Source organism: Scyliorhinus torazame, chromosome 15, assembly GCF_047496885.1.
Source record: "Scyliorhinus torazame isolate Kashiwa2021f chromosome 15, sScyTor2.1, whole genome shotgun sequence".
Classification (NCBI taxonomy): Eukaryota; Metazoa; Chordata; class Chondrichthyes; order Carcharhiniformes; family Scyliorhinidae; genus Scyliorhinus; species Scyliorhinus torazame.
This window is the reverse complement of record NC_092721.1, coordinates 207,128,962-207,149,607: the sequence shown is the minus strand read 5'-3', so window position 1 is coordinate 207,149,607 and position 20,646 is coordinate 207,128,962. Positions and strand designations below refer to the sequence as shown.

The 20,646-nt window shown below is 52.0% G+C and overlaps 1 protein-coding gene across 2 annotated transcripts in view; it reads right to left on the bottom strand.

The window, feature by feature from the left end:
• LOC140392161 (uncharacterized) overlaps nucleotides 1–20,011 on the bottom strand; it is a 46,184-nt gene extending 26,173 nt beyond the window's left edge. The window contains exon 1 of one of the 2 annotated variants that reach the window (XM_072477523.1): nucleotides 19,555–20,011. The gene's annotated coding sequence lies outside the window, so the exon portion shown is untranslated. The remainder of the gene's footprint in view (nucleotides 1–19,554) is intronic. The other variant, XM_072477524.1, reaches the window with a different exon arrangement.
• Nucleotides 20,012–20,646: the final 635 nt, after the last annotated feature.

The following is a 20,646-nucleotide window of genomic DNA, read 5'->3' as shown; positions in this document are numbered from 1 at the left end:
ACAGGTACAGCACGGGGTTAGATACAGAGTAAAGCTCCCTCTACACTGTCCCCATCAAACACTCCCAGGACTGGTACAGCACTGGGTTAGATACAGAGTAAAGCTCCCTCTAAACTGTCCCCATTGTGGTGTTGGGTGTTCTGACACACAGATGAGCCAACACAGTTGCATATGGTACAACGCTTCTTTATTTAAACTTACTATTTACAGTTTGGTCTTTGCACTCTGCACGTGGGGGGTTCCCTGCTTGTGGTGTTTTAACAGCTCTTTCTTGTTCCCTTCTCCCCAGACCTACTGACCACCAGGTGTCGTGCTCGTGCTTTTTATATGGTTGGTGTTCTTGTCTGTGATTGGTTGTGGTGTTGTGTACTCTGATTTGCCTGTTAGTGTGTCCATCATGATGTGTGTGTTTGAATATCATGACATCCCCCCTTTTTACAAAGATATGTGCCTACGTGGTGATAAATATGATCGTGTCGTGAATGCATCTAGGAGTGTGTGTGTGTCGTGTGCAGCATGTGCATATGACGGAACTATGTACATGGGGCGATGTCGGGTGCGTCACATGAGCCAAGTTGTACCATAACATAACATAAATGCGAACGAGAGAAGAAGAAAAAAAAACTTGAACAGTTGTCCAGTCAGACGACATCTGGAACGATAAACAACAACAGGTTATCATGTAAAATTGTGCAACTTGTTAAACATATGAACGGTATTATAAGTCCAGTCTAATGGGCTTGCGACGAGTTCGGGTTGACCGCCAGGGTGGCACACCACTCATCGGCTGGATTGATGGCATTGACCTTGTTGACATCAATGACGGAAACTCGGAAGGCATCCTGGTCATCTGCATCACTTAACTGGAAGTCTTGATGCGTGGGCTGGACGGTCCTGACTCGTCTGCGAGGTTGTCGAGGATGCGCCGGATCCATGGGTTGAGCCGAACGACAGTGGGCTGCGTAGTGGCCCATCGTGGCACATCTGTGGCACTGTCGGTTTTTTGCAGGACATTGCCCTTTTAAATGTAGAGCTCCACAATTGCCGCACGTCATGACGTCACGGCGTTCGTTGCGCCACTGCGCATGCGCAGTGCGATCTTGCGGTGGGCGCGCCTGCGCAGTGCGTCCCTCGTTGTGGCCGTTATTTTTGGCGCGCACCTGCGTGGGAGACCGCGAAAAGCGCGGGAAGCGGCCGCTGTCGTCCGGGCCGTGGGTCGGGAAGTAATCGACGGCCTGGATGCGTTCGACGTCGTGGGCGGCCTGGCTTGCCGATTCGACGTCTGGGGACCCCCTCCGTGCCAACTCGGACGCCTGAAATCGGGCAAAACGGCAGGTAGCATTTTCGTGGAGGACACAGGCTTCCACAGCAGACGCTAAGGTGAGGCTTTTCATTTTAAGAAGCTGCTGGCGTAGGCCACTAGAGGCAACGCCAAAAACAATCTGGTCCCTGATCATGGACTCTGTGGTGGTGCCGTAACCGCAGGACTGCGCTAGAATCCGGAGGTGCGTCAAAAAGGGTTGAAAAAGCTCCTCCTTACCTTGCAGGCGTTGCTGAAAGAGGTATCTTTCAAAACTTTCATTTACTTCAACTTGAAAGTGCTGGTCCAGTTTGAGGATGACCGTGTCATATTTGGCTTGGTTTTCGCCTTCTTCAAACACCAGTGAGTTGAAAACGTCGGTTGCGTGCGGACCTGCGTAGAAGAGGAGCATTGCAATCTTCGAGTCATCCGAGACATTCTGTTTTAAAGTGGCACGGATGTACAGGTCAAATCGCTGCCTGTAGAGCTTCCAGTTGGTACCTAGGTTCCCCGTGACTTGCATCGGCTGCGGTTTGCCGGTGTGGTCCATGTCCAGAATGGCAGGTTGGTAGGCAGGTATCGATCCACTCCTGTACCATGTGGTGTTGGGTGTTCTGACACACAGATGAGCCAACACAGTTGCATATGGTACAACGCTTCTTTATTTAAACTTACTATTTACAGTTTGGTCTTTGCACTCTGCACGTGGGGGGTTCCCTGCTTGTGGTGTTTTAACAGCTCTTTCTTGTTCCCTTCTCCCCAGACCTACTGACCACCAGGTGTCGTGCTCGTGCTTTTTATATGGTTGGTGTTCTTGTCTGTGATTGGTTGTGGTGTTGTGTACTCTGATTTGCCTGTTAGTGTGTCCATCATGATGTGTGTGTTTGAATATCATGACACCCATCAAACACTCCCAGGACTGGTGCAGCACGGGGTTAGATACAGAGTAAAGCTTCCTCTACACTGACCCCATCAAACACTCCCAGGACAGGTACAGCATGGTGTTAGATACAGAGTAAAGCTCCCTCTACACCGTCCCCATCGAACACTCCCAGGACAGGTACAGCACGGGGTTAGATACAGAGTAAAGCTCCCTCTACACTGTCCCCATCAAACAATCCCAGGACAGGCACAGCACGGGGTTAGATACAGAGTAAAGCTCCCTCTACACCATCCCCAGCAAACACTCCCAGGACAGGTACAGCACAGGGTTAGATACAGAGTAAAGCTCCCTCTACACTGTCCCCATCAAACACTCCTAGGACAAGTATAGCACGGGGTTAGATACAGAGTAAAGCTCCCGCTACACCGTCCCCATCAAATACTCGCAGGACAGGTACAGCATGGGGTTAGATACAGAGTAAAGCTCCTTCTACACTGTCCCCATCAAACACTCCCAGGACAGGCACAGCACGATGTTAGATACAGAGTATAGCTCCCTCTACACCGTCCCCATCAAACACTCCCAGGACAGGTACAGCACTGGGCCAGATACAGAGTAAAGCTCCCTCTACACTGTCCCCATCAAACACTCCCAGGACAGATACAGCACGGGGTTAGATACAGAGTAAAGCTCCTTCTAAACTGTCCCCATCAAACACTCCCAGGACAGGTACAGCACGGGGTTAGACACAGAGTAAAGCTCCCTCTACACCGTCCCCATCAAACACTCTAGGAGACAGGTACAGCACGGGGTTAGATACAGAGTGAAGCTCCCTCTACATTGTCCCATCAAACACTCCCAGGACAGGTACAGCACGGGGTTAGATACAGAGTAAAGCTCCCTCTACACTGTCCCCATCAAACACTCCCAGTGCAGGTACAGCACGGGGTTAGATACAGAGTAAAGCTCCCTCTACACTGTCCCCATCAAACACTCCCAGGACAGGTGCAGCACGGGGTTAGATACAGAGTAAAGCTTCCTCTACACTGTCCCCATCAAAAACTCCCAGGACAGGTACAGCATGGGGTTAGATACAGAGTAAAGCTCCCTCTACACCATCCCCATCAAACACTCCCAGGACAGATAAAGCATGGGGTTAGATACACAGTAAAGCTCCTTCTACACTGTCCCCATCAAACACTCCCAGGACAGGTACAGCACAGGGTTAGATACAGAGTAAAGCTCCCTCTACACCGTCCCCATCGAACACTCCCAGGACAGGAACAGCACAGGGTTAGATATGGATAAATGCTCCCTCTATACTGTCCCCATCAAACACTCCCAGGACAGGTACAGCACGGGGTTAGATACAGAGTAATGCTCCCTTTACACTGTCTCCATCAAACACTCCCAGGACAGGAACAGCACAGGGTTAGATATGGATAAATGCTCCCTCTATACTGTCCCCATCAAACACTCCCAGGACAGGTACAGCACGGGGTTAGATACAGAGTAATGCTCCCTTTACACTGTCCCCATCAAACACTCCCAGGACAGGTACAGCATGGGGTTAGACACAGAGTAAAGCTCCTTCTACACTGTCCCCATCAAACACTCCCAGGACAGGTACAGCACGGGGTTAGATACAGAGGAAAGAACCCTCTACACTGTCCCATCAAACACTCCCAGGACAGGTACAGCACGGGGTTAGATACAGAATAATGCTCCCTCTATACTGTCCCCATCAAACACTCCCAGGACAGGTACAGCACAGGGTTCGATACAGAGTAAAGCACCCTCTACACTGTCCCCATCAAACACTCCCAGGACAGGTACAGCACGGGGTTAGATACAGAGTAAAGCTCCCTCTACACTGTCCCATCAAACACTCCCAGGACAGGTACAGCACGGGGTTAGATACAGAGTAAAGAACCCTCTACACTGTCCCATCAAACACTCCCAGGACAGGTACAGCACGGGGTTAGATACAGAATAACGCTCCCTCTATACTGTCCCCATCAAACACTCCCAGGACAGGTACAGCACAGGGTTCGATACAGAGTAAAGCTCCCTCTACACTGTCCCCATCAAACACTCCCAGGACAGGTACAGCACGGGGTTAGATACAGAGTAAAGCTCCCTCTACACTGTCCCATCAAACACTCCCAGGACAGGTACAGCACGGGGTTAGATACAGAGTAAAGCTCCCTCTACACCATCCCCATCAAACACTCCCAGGACAGATAAAGCATGGGGTTAGATACACAGTAAAGCCCCTTCTACACTGTCCCCATCAAACACTCCCAGGACAGGTACAGCACAGGGTTAGATACAGAGTAAAGCTCCCTCTACACCGTCCCCATCGAACACTCCCAGGACAGGTACAGCACTGGGTTAGATACAGAGTAAAGGTCCCTCTACACTGTCCCCATCAAACACTCCCAGGACAGGTACAGCACAGGGTTAGATACACAGTAAAGCTCCCCCTACACTGTCCCATCAAACACTCCCAGGACAGGTACAGCATGGCGTTAGATATAGAATAATGCTCCCTCTATACTGTCCCCATCAAACACTCCCAGGACAGGTACAGCACAGGGTTAGATACAGAGTAAAGCTCCCTCTACACTGTCCCCATCAAACACTCCCAGGACAGGTACAGCACGGGGTTAGATACAGAGTAATGCTCCCTTTACACTGTCTCCATCAAACACTCCCAGGATAGGTACAGCACGGGGTGAGATATGGAATAATGGTCCCTTTACACTGTCTCCATCAAACACTCCCAGGACAGGTACAGCACAGGGTTAGATATGGATAAATGCTCCCTCTAAACTGTCCCCATCAAACACTCCCAGGACAGGTACAGCATGGGGTTAGATACAGAGTAATGCTCCCTTTACACTGTCCCCATCAAACACTCCCAGGACAGGTACAGCATGGGGTTAGATACAGAGTAAAGCTCCTTCTACACTGTCCCCATCAAACACTCCCAGGACAGGTACAGCACGGGGTTAGACACAGAGTAAAGCTCCCCCTACACTGTCCCATCAAACACTCCCAGGACAGGTACAGCACGGGGTTAGATGCAGAATAATGCTCCATCTATACTGTCCCCATCAAACACTCCCAGGACAGGTACAGCACAGGGTTAGATACAGAGCAAAGCTCCCTCTACACCGTCCCCATCAAACACTCTAGGAGACAGGTACAGCACGGGGTTAGATACAGAGTAAAGCTCCCTCTACACTGTCCCCATCAAAGACTCTCAGGACAGGTATAGCACGGGGTTGGATACAGAGTAAAGCTCCCTCTACATTGTCCCATCAAACACTACCAGGACAGGTACAGCACGGGGTTAGACACAGAGTAAAGCTCCCTCTACACTGTCCCCATCAAACATTCCCAGGACAGGTACAGCACGGTGTTAGATACAGAGTAAAGCTCCCTCTATACTGTCCCCATCAAACACTCCCAGGACAGGGACAGCACAGGGTTAGATACAGAGTAAAGCTCCCTCCACACTGTCCCCATCAAACACTCCCAGGACAGGTGCAGCACGGGTTTAGATACAGAGTAAAGGTTCCTCTACACTGTCCCCATCAAACACTCCCAGGACAGGTACAGCATGGGGTTAGATACAGAGTAAAGCTCCCTCTACACCATCCCCATCAAACACTCCCAGGACAGATAAAGCATGGGGTTAGATACACAGTAAATCTCCTCCTACACTGTCCCCATCAAACACTCCCAGGACAGGTACAGCACAGGGTTAGATACAGAGTAAAGCTCCCTCTACACCGTCCCCATCGAACACTCCCAGGACAGGTACAGCACTGGGTTAGATACAGAGTAAAGGTCCCTCTACACTGTCCCCATCAAACACTCCCAGGACAGGTACAGCACAGGGTTAGATACACAGTAAAGCTCCCCCTACACTGTCCCATCAAACACTCCCAGGACAGGTACAGCCCGGCGTTAGATATGGAATAATGCTCCCTCTATACTGTCCCCATCAAACACTCCCAGGACAGGTACAGCACAGGGTTAGATACAGAGTAAAGCTCCCTATACACTGTCCCCATCAAACACTCCCAGGACAGGTACAGCACGGGGTTAGATATGGAATAATGCTCCCTTTACACTGTCTCCATCAAACACTCCCAGGACAGGTACAGCACAGGGTTAGATATGGAATAATGCTCCCTCTATACTGTCCCCATCAAACACTCCCAGGACAGGTACAGCACAGGGTTAGATACAGAGTAAAGCTCCCTCTACACTGTCCCCATCAAACACTCCCAGGACAGGTACAGCACGGGGTTAGATATGGAATAATGCTCCCTTTACACTGTCTCCATCAAACACTCCCAGGACAGGTACAGCACAGGGTTAGATATGGAATAATGCTCCCTCGATACTGTCCCCATCAAACACTCCCAGGACAGGTACAGCACGGGGTTAGATACAGAGTAATGCTCCCTTTACACTGTCTCCATCAAACACTCCCAGGACAGGTACAGCACGGGGTTAGATACAGAGTAATGCTCCCTTTACACTGTCTCCATCAAACACTCCCAGGACAGATACAGCACGGCGTTAGATATGGAATAATGCTCCCTCTATACTGTCCCCATCAAACACTCCCAGGACAGGTACAGCACAGGGTTAGATACAGAGTGAAGCTCCCTCTACACTGTCCCCATCAAACACTCCCAGGACAGGTACAGCACGGGGTTAGATACAGAGTAATGCTCCCTTTACACTGTCTCCATCAAACACTCCCAGGACAGGTACAGCACGGGGTTAGATACAGAGTAAAGCTCCCTCTACACTGTCCCCATCAAACACTCCCAGGACAGGTACAGCACGGGGTTAGATACAGAGTAATGCTCCCTTTACACTGTCTCCATCAAACACTCCCAGGACAGGTACAGCACGGGGTTACATACAGAGTAAAGATCCCTCTACACTGTCTCCATCAAACACTCCCAGGACAGGTACAGCACGGGGTTAGATACAGAGTAAAGCTCCCTCTACACTGTCCCCATCAAACACTCCCAGGACAGGTACAGCACGGGGTTAGATACAGAGTAAAGCTCCCTCTACACTGTCTCCATCAAACACTCCCAGGACAGGTACAGCACGGGGTTAGATACAGAGTAAAGCTCCCTCTACACTGTCCCCATCAAACACTCCCAGGACAGGTACAGCACGGGGTTAGATACAGAGTGAAGCTCCCTCTACACTGTCCCCATCAAACACTCCCAGGACAGGTACAGCACGGGGTTAGATACAGAGTAAAGCTCCCTCTACAGTGTCCCCATCAAACACTCCCAGGATAGGTACAGCACGGGGTTAGATACAGAGTAAAGCTCCCTGTACACTGTCCCCATCAAACACTCCCAGGACAGGAACAGCACGGGGTTAGATCCAGAGTAAAGCTCCCTGTACACTGTCCCCATCAAACACTCCCAGGACAGGTACAGCACGGGGTTAGATACAGAGTAAAGAACCCTCTACACTGTCTCCATCAAACACTCCCAGGACAGGTACAGCACGGGGCTAGATACAGAGTAAAGCTCCCTCTACACTGTCCCCATCAAACACTCCCAGGAGAGGTACATGTTCCAGTATCTTATCAAATTCTCTTTTGAAAGTTATTTTTGAATTTGCTTCACCCTTGCAGATCACTGGTCCATTCCATTTGCAAAAGCGTGCCGATACAAATTTGCCTTCACTTTTAAAAATCAGCAGTAGACGTGGACATGCCTTCCACAAGGATTCCACAACTCCCCCTCCATTTTCCACCGACAGCTGGCAAATGGATTATCAAAATGTTCTCGCCCCGAATGTCTGGTCCAGTATGTGGACGACCTATTACTGCAGACATACACCAAGGCAGAGCACATCGAGCTTCTGTCCGAACTCCTGGAACTCCTACAGAAACTTGGTTGTAAAGTAAACCCCAAAAAGGCCCAGATTTTGGAAAACAAAGTGATATATTTGGATACAATTATCACACATGGTAAACACGAGATCGAGCACAAAAGAATTGACTCGATTGCCAAATTGCCCCTTGCCCAGAATGTTTCAGCCCTCCGGTCATTTTTAGGACTGGTTGGTTACTGCCGAAACCACATTGACGGTTTCACCAGCAAGGCAGCACCCCTCTCAGACCTCCTAAAGAAAGGAGCCCCCTGGGAATGGCTTCCGCAGCATACGGGTGCTGTGGACTCTTTGAAAAGAGCCCTCATAGCAGCCCCCTATACAAGTCCCAGACCCGCTTTCCCCCTATGCGATAGAGGTAGCGACCACAGACCGCACCCTTTCGGCCGTGCTCCTCCAGGAACGGTACGAACAGTTAAGGCCCGTAGCTTACGCCTCCAGACTTTTCGATCCTGTGGAGCAGGGATTTTCAGCCTGTGAAAGGCACCTGCTCGCAGTTTTTTGGTCAGTACAATATTTTTCATACATAACCGGACTGAACCCCATCACAATCCTGACGGAAGCCCCCCCCCGCCCCCCCCCCCCCCCCCCCCCCCCCACCCAACCTTTACTCGACAGACGACTCAAGGACGGTACAGTCAGTCAAGTAAGAGCAGCCAGATGGACCCTTCTCCTGCAGGGACGGGGCATCACTGTTAAAAGGACCAAGACCCACACTTTCCTAGCCGATAACCTTTAGTACCCAGGCACCCCCCATGAATGTGAAATCATCTCACGACACAACACAGGCCCCTTTATTGCGAAAACACCCCACCAGAAAGACAGGTCGTCCAACCCAGAGCCCTCAGCCCACAAACACGTGTGCACCTTTGTGAATTTATGTGGACGGATCTTCCACAATATTAGAAGGGAAGCGCATTCCAGGATGCGGCATTTATGTTGAGGACGCGCAGGGAGGCGCCCTAGAAGAGATCTCCTTAAAGCTACCAGGACACTTAGGCGCGCAGGCGGGAGAACTAGCAGTCGTTGCGTATATTATAGATCACCCAGATTCCTTCCCCAGCCCAGCAGACATATACTCGGACAGCCTCTATGTCTGCAACAGCCTTACGGAATTCCTACCCCTGTGGAAAGCAAGAGGATTTGTTTCCGCAGATGGAAAACCCCTCCCCTCAGCCCCATTGCTCCGTCACATTTTAGGAAAAGCCCAGGGAAGGACCTTTGGAATAGTTAAAGTTCGTAGTCACCACCATTCCTCCCCCCTGGAAATGTGAAAGCTGACGCACTGGCTAAGGCAGGTTTCAGGCACGGATATTTTTGGACACACCCCGAGAACGCACCAGTGAATGCAGTTCAGGTCTCGCAGACTAATATCGAGGATTTAGTGCAGGCCCAGAAGCAGGATAACAATCTCAGAGAGATTTTGAAAGGAAACTATCCAGCCCCCTATGATAGATTCAAAAATGCACTGACCACACACGGCGGTTTGGTGTTATGTGGTTCCTGAACAGGACAGGAATCAGCTCATTTGTTTATTCCATGACAGTCATGGACATCAGGTAATTGATCCCACTACAGCCCACCTCCGGCAGCTCTGTTGGTGGCCAAATTTAAAAGAAGACGTAACGCACTACGTTGAGAATTGCCTTATCTGTGCCCAGAACAATCCGGACAGATACACCAAGAAAGCTCAACTTAGTCACACCCGACCCATTAATGGCCCCTGGACTAAACTCCAGATTGATTTTATAGGACCATTGCCCCCTTGCAGGAATGGTTATAAATATGTACTCGTTGTGATAGACATGTTTACAAAATGGGTAGAGGCATTCTCATCCAGAACGAACACGGCAAAGACCACAGCAAAGATTTTAACCCACCACATCTTTACGAGATGGGGACTCCCCCGCAGCATTGAATTCGACCAAGGTTTCCATTTTACGGGACGTGTCATGAAGAACGTCCTCACGATATTTGGCATTACCCAAAAATTCCACACTGCATACCACCCACAGTCGAGTGGTATCGTGGAGCGCATGAATCAGACCCTAAAAACCACCCTCAGAAAAATGGTCCAGCAGAACAACACCACTTGGGATTCAGTCCTCCCTTTTGCACTGATGTTTTTGTGAAATACGGTTTCAATATCTACAGGTTACACCCCACACACCCTCATGACTGGACACCCCATGAAAGGCACAGAATTTTTATTGGGATTAGATTTGACCAGCCCCGAAGTGACGGCCCTCACACACGAGAAAGCAGTAGAACAACTGGTAGAGAATGTTAAAACGGCTCAGCTAGCAGCCGCGGTGCGATTCGGCACACAAAAGAAACAGAGCAAGGCCTGTTTCGATAAGACAGCGCATGCGACTGAGTTCAGTGTAGGACAGCAAGTCATGCTCTCCGTATACAACCCCAGCACATTCCTGTCACCTAAATATTCGGGTCCGTACTCCATTGCGGACAAAGTCAGCCCTTCCGTCTACAAAATAAAGTTCCCCAACGGAAAGACTGCGTGGTTCCATATTAACCAGCTTAAGGCATATGGAACACAGTCGAACCACACACACCACGTCATGCTCGACGCAGCAGACCACACCCCGCCCACAGCCAATGTAACCCTACCCCAACACGTCCAGCCCAGCCACGGACTCCACCCCCGAACTCTAGCCTCCGCCCCGGAACGCCCACAGACAGCAGCAGCAGCGACAGCGACTGTGACACAGACAATAGCCACAGCACGCCTCCCTACTATCCCCATGCAACAGGCCCCACACCCAGCGAATCTGACCACGATTCGAGTGATCCCTTCCTCATCACATTCCTCAGTAAACCTCACCAAAGACCACCGCCCTACGATGACGACCCCGACTCCGTCCCCACAGAACTAGACACCACCTTTTGGCACCGAGATAACTCATACAGGCTCGTCCGGAACTACGAGATGGACTCCAAGTCGCACCATGCAGCCCTATCCGCCCTGATACATTCCAGAGTATGGCATCCGGGAGAAGATGACGACTTTGAGTCTGACTCCCAAAGCGAGAATCCCTTTGCGCCCCTGTCCGCAACCGATAACTGAGGTGTCCAGATGATGTTTTAAAAAGGATCCGCTTGGGAGAAACGGTGTCCTTTCTGATGGAACCTGCAGCATGTTTTATATTGTTTGTAGTGGTATTGTTAAATGTTGTTTGTAAGATCGAAAAGGTTTTCACAGCCCCACGCCACCACCCTTCTGACGCTCACTGGCAGTCAGAGAAACTAGTTTGTGCCAGACGCTAGTTCAGAGGAACTAGTTTGTCCACAGAGACTTGTTAATGTCCCAGACGCCAGTTCAGAGGAACTCGTCTGTCGACAGAAAAACAATCCGTTCATAACTGCCCTTCAGGTCTAAAGGTAGAACCTTTACGGCAACCCCCCACGATGACTACATTTTTGTCCGTTCTTGTCGGTTGCTCGGGCAGTGAAGAAACGGCTTGGAACCCGCCCTGCCTGGGAACCCCCCTCTGGTCAGCTACGCTCGGGTAGAGCACACACGGCATTGGTCGCCATCCTACCCGGGGATTCCATCCAATTCTTACCCGTTGCGGCCCTTGCGCACCTCATTTCAGCACTTTCGGTTCAAAAAGTTGTGTTTTGTTTTCAGGCGACCCCTAGGTTGCCATCCCTATGCTATTTACATCCTCAAACATTTGGATGGTAAATCGCACAGCCTGCGAGACGGCTCGCACTGTTTCAGTATTTTGAAGTGTGTCTTGCCTGAATATTCGGTTTAAAAAAAAATAAAATGAGGGAGTCATGGTGACAAATTGTAAAGGGAGAATTGGCACAAAAGGAGAGACAGACTAACAGACGAGATATTAAACCAAGATAGTAACAGACACTATGCTTGATCCCACAGAACCCCAGAAACTCCAGTGAAGATAAGAGAAGAGAAAGAAGAAGAACCATGAGGACATCCTCCGTGTTGCTCATCACCCTAATGAACATTTGGTCGCGCGCGAACGCGAACCCCCTGACCCCAACCCCCCCCAGCCGTTAATGATTCACTTCCCCACAGTACCCAGAGCCCAGTCACAAGCGACACCACACCATCTTGGTGTGACAGGTTTATAACCTGGTACTCCCTGTCCTACTTGATAGAATCCCTATTGGTATTGGCGATACTCTGCTGCATCGTGCAGACTATTCGCCTGAGGAAATGGTGAAGGAGAGCCTACCGCGCTCGCACCCCGGGAGATACGATCAGATCCCCTATTTTCGGTGATGACCAGACCCCCAACCCCCGCGATCTATAATAAAGAACATTCGTTTGCGTTCGTTTTGTGAATAAAGAAATGTGTGTCATGAGCGATTGTACAATCCTGAGCTTGACTGCCAAGCCAGGAAAACTGTGAATAATGCTGCCATGATTTTGTTTGTATCATTAAGGAAGTTAGTATGATTGAATGTTTGAGTGAGTGTAGTTTATTGAGGATAGTTAGAGGTACCGTTTTTCTTATTTTGTAATGCATGTCCCTGTTTTGACATAGCGCCACTTAGAATGTTAGTTAAACTTTTTCTTGCATAGTTATGGTCAGTGTAGAGGCCATAGAAGAGTGCTCGCCGGGTCAGGGAATGAAGACAACGCAGTTATGTGATCCTTCACGCTTCGCGTCAGAATCACAAGGAGGCAGTGTAGCCACCTGAGTTGGCCACTTCCCAACTTAAAATGGAGAACCGCAAAGGCTGAAGGGAAATTCAGCCAACACAGGCAAAGACTAGCAAATACAGGAATCATGTGTATTAAGACCTGTAAGGAACCAGACAGCACTGAAACCAGCAGCAATTTGCATAGTAATGTAGCAGCCATCTACATATTAGTGAGCGATCCCCGGGAACAAGCGAAACATTTTAAGGTAAACAAAGCCAAGCCAGACTCCTCGGCGCCAGCAGGAGCCAACACAAAAGAGGTTAACGGACACTTAAAGACCGCCCATCGATCAGGGAACAGCTCCAGCATTGGAGAAATCGAACCAAGCGATTGGAACAAAGTCCAATCACCTAGAACCAGGTATGGGGTCCGCCCCGAAGGGCGGGAAGCCCCTGGGGACTATAAAGCAAAGCCCCCAAGTTCAAATCGTCCTTCTTGACAGGGTCACTCAGCAACGCGAAGCAACCCCTGAGAGTGAACTGCCCAAGCTGCCTCCAAGCAAGTAAGTCTCAAGTCAACACTCGCTACGAGATAGGCGCTCCGAGCTACCAGTCCATACCAACTTCGAATCCCGCAGACTCAGAACCTGAACGAAAGGCCATTTGTTCCCCTGACCTGGTGGGCCAATTCCGAAGCTAAGTATAGGCCTTTTAGTTATAGAGATAGTTTATTAAGTAGAGTTTATGCATGAGTAGCGATTTACTGTGTATAATAAATGTGTATTGATTTGAATCTTACGAATTGGGGTGTTGAGTTATTGATCATGACTTGAACTTGAACCTCGTGACGGTATCATAAAGATACCTGGCGACGCTCGAGCAAAGGTTATAAAACAGAGCAAATTGAACCAACCAAAAGTTAGCAACAGCGCCTGAAGTGGTAGACCGAGGGCATAGATCCCTGAGGCAGAAGCGTAGAGCTGGGGAGTCGCCGAGGGCGGTGAACGTGAGACTCCATAAATTTGTGGAGAAAGAGAAGATTTTGTGTTGGGCCAGGGAGAGGCGCACCTGCGACTGGGAGGGGAATAAGGTCCGAATTTATCAGGACATCGGAGCCGAGTTGACACAGCGGCGGGCAGGTTTCAACAAGGCCAAGGCGGTGCTGTACCGGCAGTAGATCAGGTTTGGGGTGCTCTACCCGGCGAAATTATGGGTGACGTTCGGAGGCCGGGAGTATTATTTCAAGACCCCAGAAGCGGCCGAAGACTTCATTAAGGAGCGTAAACTGGAGGAGAACTGAGCGGACAATGCTTGGGAACCGGGGTGCTGGCACTTTGTAATGGTTGGGGATAAGTTTGAAGTGGGTGTAGGGATTGGGAGATTTCCGTCCCCTCCACTTTGGAGGGGATCCTTTTCCGGTTTGCTGTTCGCTGTTGGGATTGTAAGGGGTGGTAGGGGTGAAGAGTTTATGTGGGGATGGATGTTCCCATCCCCCTCTCCTGTGCCTTTGGGCAGGGGCTGTCATGCCAGCAGGTGATGCTGGTGAAGGGAGGTGAGGCGGTGGGGAGCGAAGACCGAGAGGGGAGGCCGGGAGAGGGGGAGGGGGGGGGGGGGGTGCGATTGTTGCAACGTGGCAGGGGGTGAGAGATGACATGGTCAGGGGCAGAAGAAGGGGCCATCTGGGATGGGCTAGGTATAGGGTGGAATTAAAGGGGCAGGAGTTAAGTGAGGAAGATGACGGATGGTAGAGGGGATTGGAGGCGCGAGCCTCCGGTAAGATTGGTAACGTGGAACGTCCGGGGACTGAATGGGCCGGTTAAAAGGTCGCCGGTTTTCGCGCACCTCAGGAGCTTGAAAGCGGGGGCGGTCTCACTGAAGGAGACCCGCCTCCGTGTGAGGGACCAGGTTAGGTTAAGGAAGGGGTGGGTTGGGCAGGTTTATCACTCGGGGTTTAATACGAAATCGAGGGGAGTGGCGATTTTAATGATCAACAAAATGGGATTTGTGAGTGCGAGGTGAGGGATCCGGGTGGGAGATATGTGATTGTGAGTGGGGTGTTGGAAGGGGCACCGGTGGTGTTGGTAAATGTGTATGCCCCAAATTGGCATGATGTGGGTTTGACCTGGGGTTGTTGGTGGATGGAGGTTTTTGTGATAAGGTGCGGGCGGAGATTAAGGAGTGTGTGCAGGTGAATCAGAATGGGGAGGTGTCGGCGGGCATTTTCTGGGAAGCACTGAAGGCAGTGGTCCGGAGAGAAATGACTTTATTACGGCCTGAGCGGATAGGGAAAGGAAGGAGGAACATGACCATCTAGCTTTCGGAGCGCTGCTCCTTCCTCAGGTGAATGAAGAGGTCTGTTCCAGAATGTTCCAGAGGTATGTTCATTCACCTGAGGAAGGAGCAGCGCTCCGAAAGCTAGTGATTCGAAACAACAATTTTAACCTGGTGTTGTAAGACTTCGTACTGTGCTCACCCCAGTCCAACGCCGGCATCTCCACATCATGACCGTCTAGAGAGCGAGATAGTGGAGGTGCACAGGGAATATTCGAGGGTGCCCACCGCGGTGGGATTGGCGAGGAGGAAAAAGTTGCAGGGGCAGTTTGACAGGCTGACAACGGGGAGGGCCGTAGGGCAACTGCGTAGGGCAAGAGGGGGGCAAAACGAGTATGGGGATAAGGCGAGCCGCATGCTGGCACACCAGGGAAATATCGAAGATCCGGACTGGGGCTGGGAATGTGGTGTCGAAGCCAGGGAAGATAAACGAGGCATTTGAGAGTATTACCAGGGACTTTCTGAGGTGGATCTGGGGGGAGAAGAGGGGGACATGGGGTGGTTTCTGGACGAGCTGGAATTTCCCCAGGTGGAGGAAGCAAAGAGGCAGGCGTTGGAGAAGCCCCTGGGGCTGAGGGAGGTGCTGGATAGTATCAGGGGTATGAAGTCGGGGAAGGCCCTTGGGCTGGATGGGTACCCGGCAGAATTTTATAAGGAATTTGCAGTAATCACAATAATCCCGGAAAAGGGGAGGCACTCGGTGGAATGTGGGTCGTATAGACCTATATCACTATTGAACACGGATGTGAAAGTATTGGCTAAGTTGTTGGCGGGGGGGATGGAGGACTGTGTCCCTGGGGTGGTTGCAGAAGATCAAACAGGCTTCGTGAAGGGCAGGCAGCTCGCGAGTAATATAAGACAGCTGTTGAATGTGGTGATGAATCCGTCGGGGGCTGTGGTACCGGAGGTGGTGGTGTCCATGGACGCGGAGAAAGCATTCGATCTGGTGGAGTGGCGGTACTTGTTCGAAGTTTTGGGAAGGTTTGGGTTTGGGCCGAGATTTGTGGCATGGGTGCGGTTGCTGTATGTGGCGCCAAGAGAGAGGGTGAGGACGAATGATATGAGCTCACAAAGCTTTGACTTACACAGGGGTACGAGGCAGGGGTGTCCGCTGTCGCTGCTGCTGTTTGCGCTGGCCATAGAGCCATTGGCAATGGCTCTTAGGGGGTCGGCAGAGTGGCAGGGGATAATGAGGGGACAGAGGGAGCATCGGGTGTCGCTCTATGCCGATGACCTCTTGCTGTATGTTTCGGATCCGCTGAAGAGTATGGGAAGGATTCTGGGCCTGTTCGGGAGGTTTGGAGGGTTCTCGGGATATAGGCTGAATGTAGGGAAAAGCGAGGTATTCCCAGTGAATGAGCTGGCACAGCGGGCTAATTTAGGGGGAAGCCATTTACGGTAGCGAGGGATAGGTTTAGGTATTTGGGGATTCAGGGAGCGAGGCAATGGATGGGGCTCCATAATTTCAGAGCATTTACAGTGCAGAAGGAGGCCATTTGGCTCATCGAGTCTGTACCAGCTCTTGGAACGAGCACCCTACCCAAGCCCACACCTCCACCCTATCCCCGTAACCCCACTCCACCTTTTAGGACACTACGGAGCATTTCATCAGGGCCAATCCACCTAACCTGCACATCTTTGGACTGTGGGAGGAAACCGGAGCACCCGGAGGAAACCCACGCAGGCACGGGGAGAACGTGCAGACTCCACACAGACAGTGACCCAAGCCGGAATTGAACCTGTGACCCTGGAGCCGGGGAGCAACTGTGCTAACCACTGTGCTACCGTGCTGCCCATAAGTGGAACTTAACGAAGCTGGTGGAGGAAGGCAGGGAGGATCTTAAGAGTTGGATGCACTGCGTTTGACGTTGGCGGGGAGGGTCCAAGTGGTGAAAATAAATATTCTGCCGAGGTTCTTGTTTATCTTTCAAGCTCTCCGAATCTTTATACAAAAGGCCTTTTTTCGGAAAGTGGACACAATCATTTTGGACTTTGTATGGACGGGGAAGGTGCCGAGGGTGGGGAGGACCCTGTTACAGAGGCAGAGGCAGCAGGGGGGGTGGCATTGCCAAACTTGCTTCATTAGTATTGGGCAGTGAATGTGGACAAGGTGTGGCGGTGGTGGGAAGGTGAAGGGGTAGAGTGGGTTAGGATGGAGGAGGAATCTTGTAAGGGGTCTAGTTTGAGGGCTGTGGTGACGGCAGCGTTGCCAATGGCTCAGAGTAGGTATTCAGGGAGCCTGGTGGTGCAGTCCACAGTGAAGATATAGAATCAGTTGAGGAGGCATTTTGGGGTGGAAGGGATGTCGGTGCTAACGCCGCTGTGCGAGAATCATGGGTTTGAGCCGGGGGGGGTGGGGGGGGGGGGAGGGGGGGGGGGGGATAGTGTACAAAGGAGGTGGAGGGAAGTGGGGCTGGTCAAGGTGAGGGATCTGTATTTGGAGGAAGGGTTCGCCAGTCTGGAGGAGCTAAGGGAGAGGGTAGAGCTGCCGAGGGGGAGTGAGTTCAGGTATCTACAGGTTAGGGACTTTGCACGAAAGGTCTGGAAGGGGTTCCCTAGGTTGTCGGGATACACCCTGCTGGAGCGACTGCTGCTTCCGGATGTGGAAGGGGAGGGAAGAATTGGGGATATATATAAGTGGCTGGGGGAGCAGGGAGGCGAGCGGGTGGTGAAGATCAAGGAGAAATGGGAAGCGGAGTTGGGAATGGAGATCAATTGGGGAGCATGGAGTTAGGCACTGCGAAGGGTAAACGGGACCTCCTCTTGTGCAAGTATGAGCCTGATACAGTTTAAGGTGGTGCACAGGGTGCATATGACTCGGGCGAGAATGAGTGGGTTCTTTCAGGGGGTAGCAGATGAGTGTGAGAAGTGTGGGCGGGGGCCAGCGAATCACGCGCACGTGTTTTGGGGTTGTGAAAAATTGGGAAGATTCTGGGCGGGAGTGTTTGGGGTCTTAGCCAGGATAGTGGAGGAGGGAGTGGACCCGGACCCTTTGGTGGCGATATTTGGGGTTTCAGAGAAGCCGGAGCTCACGGGGAGGAGGAAGGCCGATGTCGTGGCCTTCGCCTCTCTGATTGCACGGCGGTGAATTTTACTGGAGTGGCACCGGGGGTAGCAGCATGGTTGGGTGACCTGTACGACTTCCTGCGGTTAGAGAAGACAAAGTATGAGTTAAGGGGCTCAGCAGGGGGGTTTGAGAAAAGGTGGGGGATGTTTGTGACCATGGGCGAAATTCTCTGGAAACGGCGCGATGTCCGCCGACTGGCGCCCAAAACGGCGCCAATCAGACGGGCATCGCGCCGCCCCAAAGGTGTGGAATGCTCCGGAGCTTTGGGGGCCGAGCCCCAACATTGAGGGGCTAGGCGGACGCCAGAGGGATTTCTGCCCCGCCAGCTGGCGGAAACGGCCTTTGTTGCCCCGCCAGCTGGCGCGGAAATGACATCTCCGGGCGGCGCATGTGCGGGAGCGTCAGCGGCCACTGACGGCATTCCCACGCATGCGCAGTGGACGGGGTCTCTTCCGCCTCCGCCATGATGGAGACCGTGGCAGAGGCGGAAGGGAAAGAGTGCCCCCACGGCACAGGCCCGCCCGCGGATCGGTGGGCCCCGATCGCGGGCCAGGCCAACGTGGGGGCACCCCCCGGGGTCAGACGGCCCCGCGCCCCCCCCAGGACCCCGGAGCCCGCCCACGCCGCCTTGTCCCGCCGGTAAGGTAGGTGATTTAATTTACGCCGGCGGGACAGGCAATTTATCGGCGGGACTTCGGCCCATCAGGGCCGGAGAATCGAGCGGGGGGGGGGGCCCGCCAACCGGCGCGGCGCGATTCCCGCCCCCGCCGAATATCCGGTGCCGGAGACTTCGGCAACCGGCGGGGGCGGGATTCACGGCAGCCCCCGGCGATTCTCCGACCCGGTGGGGGGGTCGGAGAATGTCGCCCCGTGTTTGAGGAGCCATTCGTCGCAGTGTGGGGAGAGGGGGCAAGAGTGAAAAAGGGAAAACTTTGTACAGACTGTATAGTTGATTGCTGGGAAGTATGTTTCCCGGGGTGATTTGTGTTGTAATCTGTTTTGATACATGTTGGGAATAGAATGCGTTATTGAAAAAAACCTTGCAGATCACAACACACTGTGTGAAAAAAACATTCTCCTCGCCTCCCCCTCTGGTTCTTTTACCGATTCGCTTCACTCTATATTGCCCCTGGTCTCTGATTACCAGCCGCTGGAAACACATTCTCCCATCAAACCTCGATTGACTTTGACACCTCGAGTAAATCTTCCCCTTAGCCCTCTCTGCTCCCTGGAGCACAATCCCAGCTTCTCCCAGTCCAGGTACTCCTCCCCGAGTCCCTGACGTCGCTGCTGCAGTGTGGGGCCCAGGATCGCTGGGGCCTAACCTTATCCCTCTGCCCTGGCGATTGGGGATTGAAAAACAAACACAGAGAAAAACTTTGAACTCACCAGTGTCCCGGATAATGAGGTCGTGACCGAGAGAGTGAGTGAGGGAGTGAGTGGGGGAGAGAGAGGGAGTGTGTGAAGAGAGAGAGACTTAAATCAGCTCAAACTGTTTTCACCAGCAAGGAAGTAGAAGCAATATTTGACCCTACCCTGTACAACAATCGGGATCCAGAGAGGAAACCGTGGCTAGGGCGTGTGAGGCAGGGAAAGGTCATCATATTTAATGACTTTCACTTTCTACTCTCAAGTTGAACAAACAGCGAAATACGAGAGCTGATTCAGTGATGCTGATTTGACTGGTATCTGTCTGCGGGTCACTGCTGACATGTCGCTTCTGCACGGCATGGAGTTATTAGTATTTTGTATTAACCCCTCTGTGTCCAGTCCCAGTCAGCACATCCGCAAGGACAGAGAGGATGCAAGAAACATGCTGTAGCGCACAACGGCTTACGAGAGAGACGAGTAGAGATGAAGTCGATGAGGCTTTATTAAGCGAGACTTGTCCCTAGCAGTTCAGCAACAGAATGGAGCGGCGGGGAGAAGCTCGGGTTCTTATACTCCACCTTCAGGGCGGAGCCAGGAGTCAACAGCCAACCAGGACCCGGGATCTGTCAGCCATAGCATCACGGCTTCACAGACCCACATGACCCCTAATACATACTACCACACATGCCTCCTTCTCTCTCGCCTCCTTCACTCTTACAAATCACTCCCCTATCATCCCCACACTCCCCCATCTCCCTCACTCCCCTATCATCCCCACACTCCCCCATCTCCATCACTCCCCCACCTCCGTCACTCCCCCATCTCCTTCACTCCCCCATCTCCCTTACTCCCCATTCTCCCTCACTCCCCATCACTGCCCCATCTCCCTCACTCCCCCGTCTCCCTCACTCCCCCACCTCCCTCACTCCCCCAACACCCTCACTCCCCCAACACCCTCACGCCCCCAACTCCCTCACTCCCCTATCATCCCCACACTCCCCCATCTCCCTCTCTCCCTCACTCCCCACCACTCCCCCATCTCCGTCACTCCCCCAACACCCTCACTCCCCCATCTCGGTAACTCCCCCATCTCCCTCACTCCCCCATCTC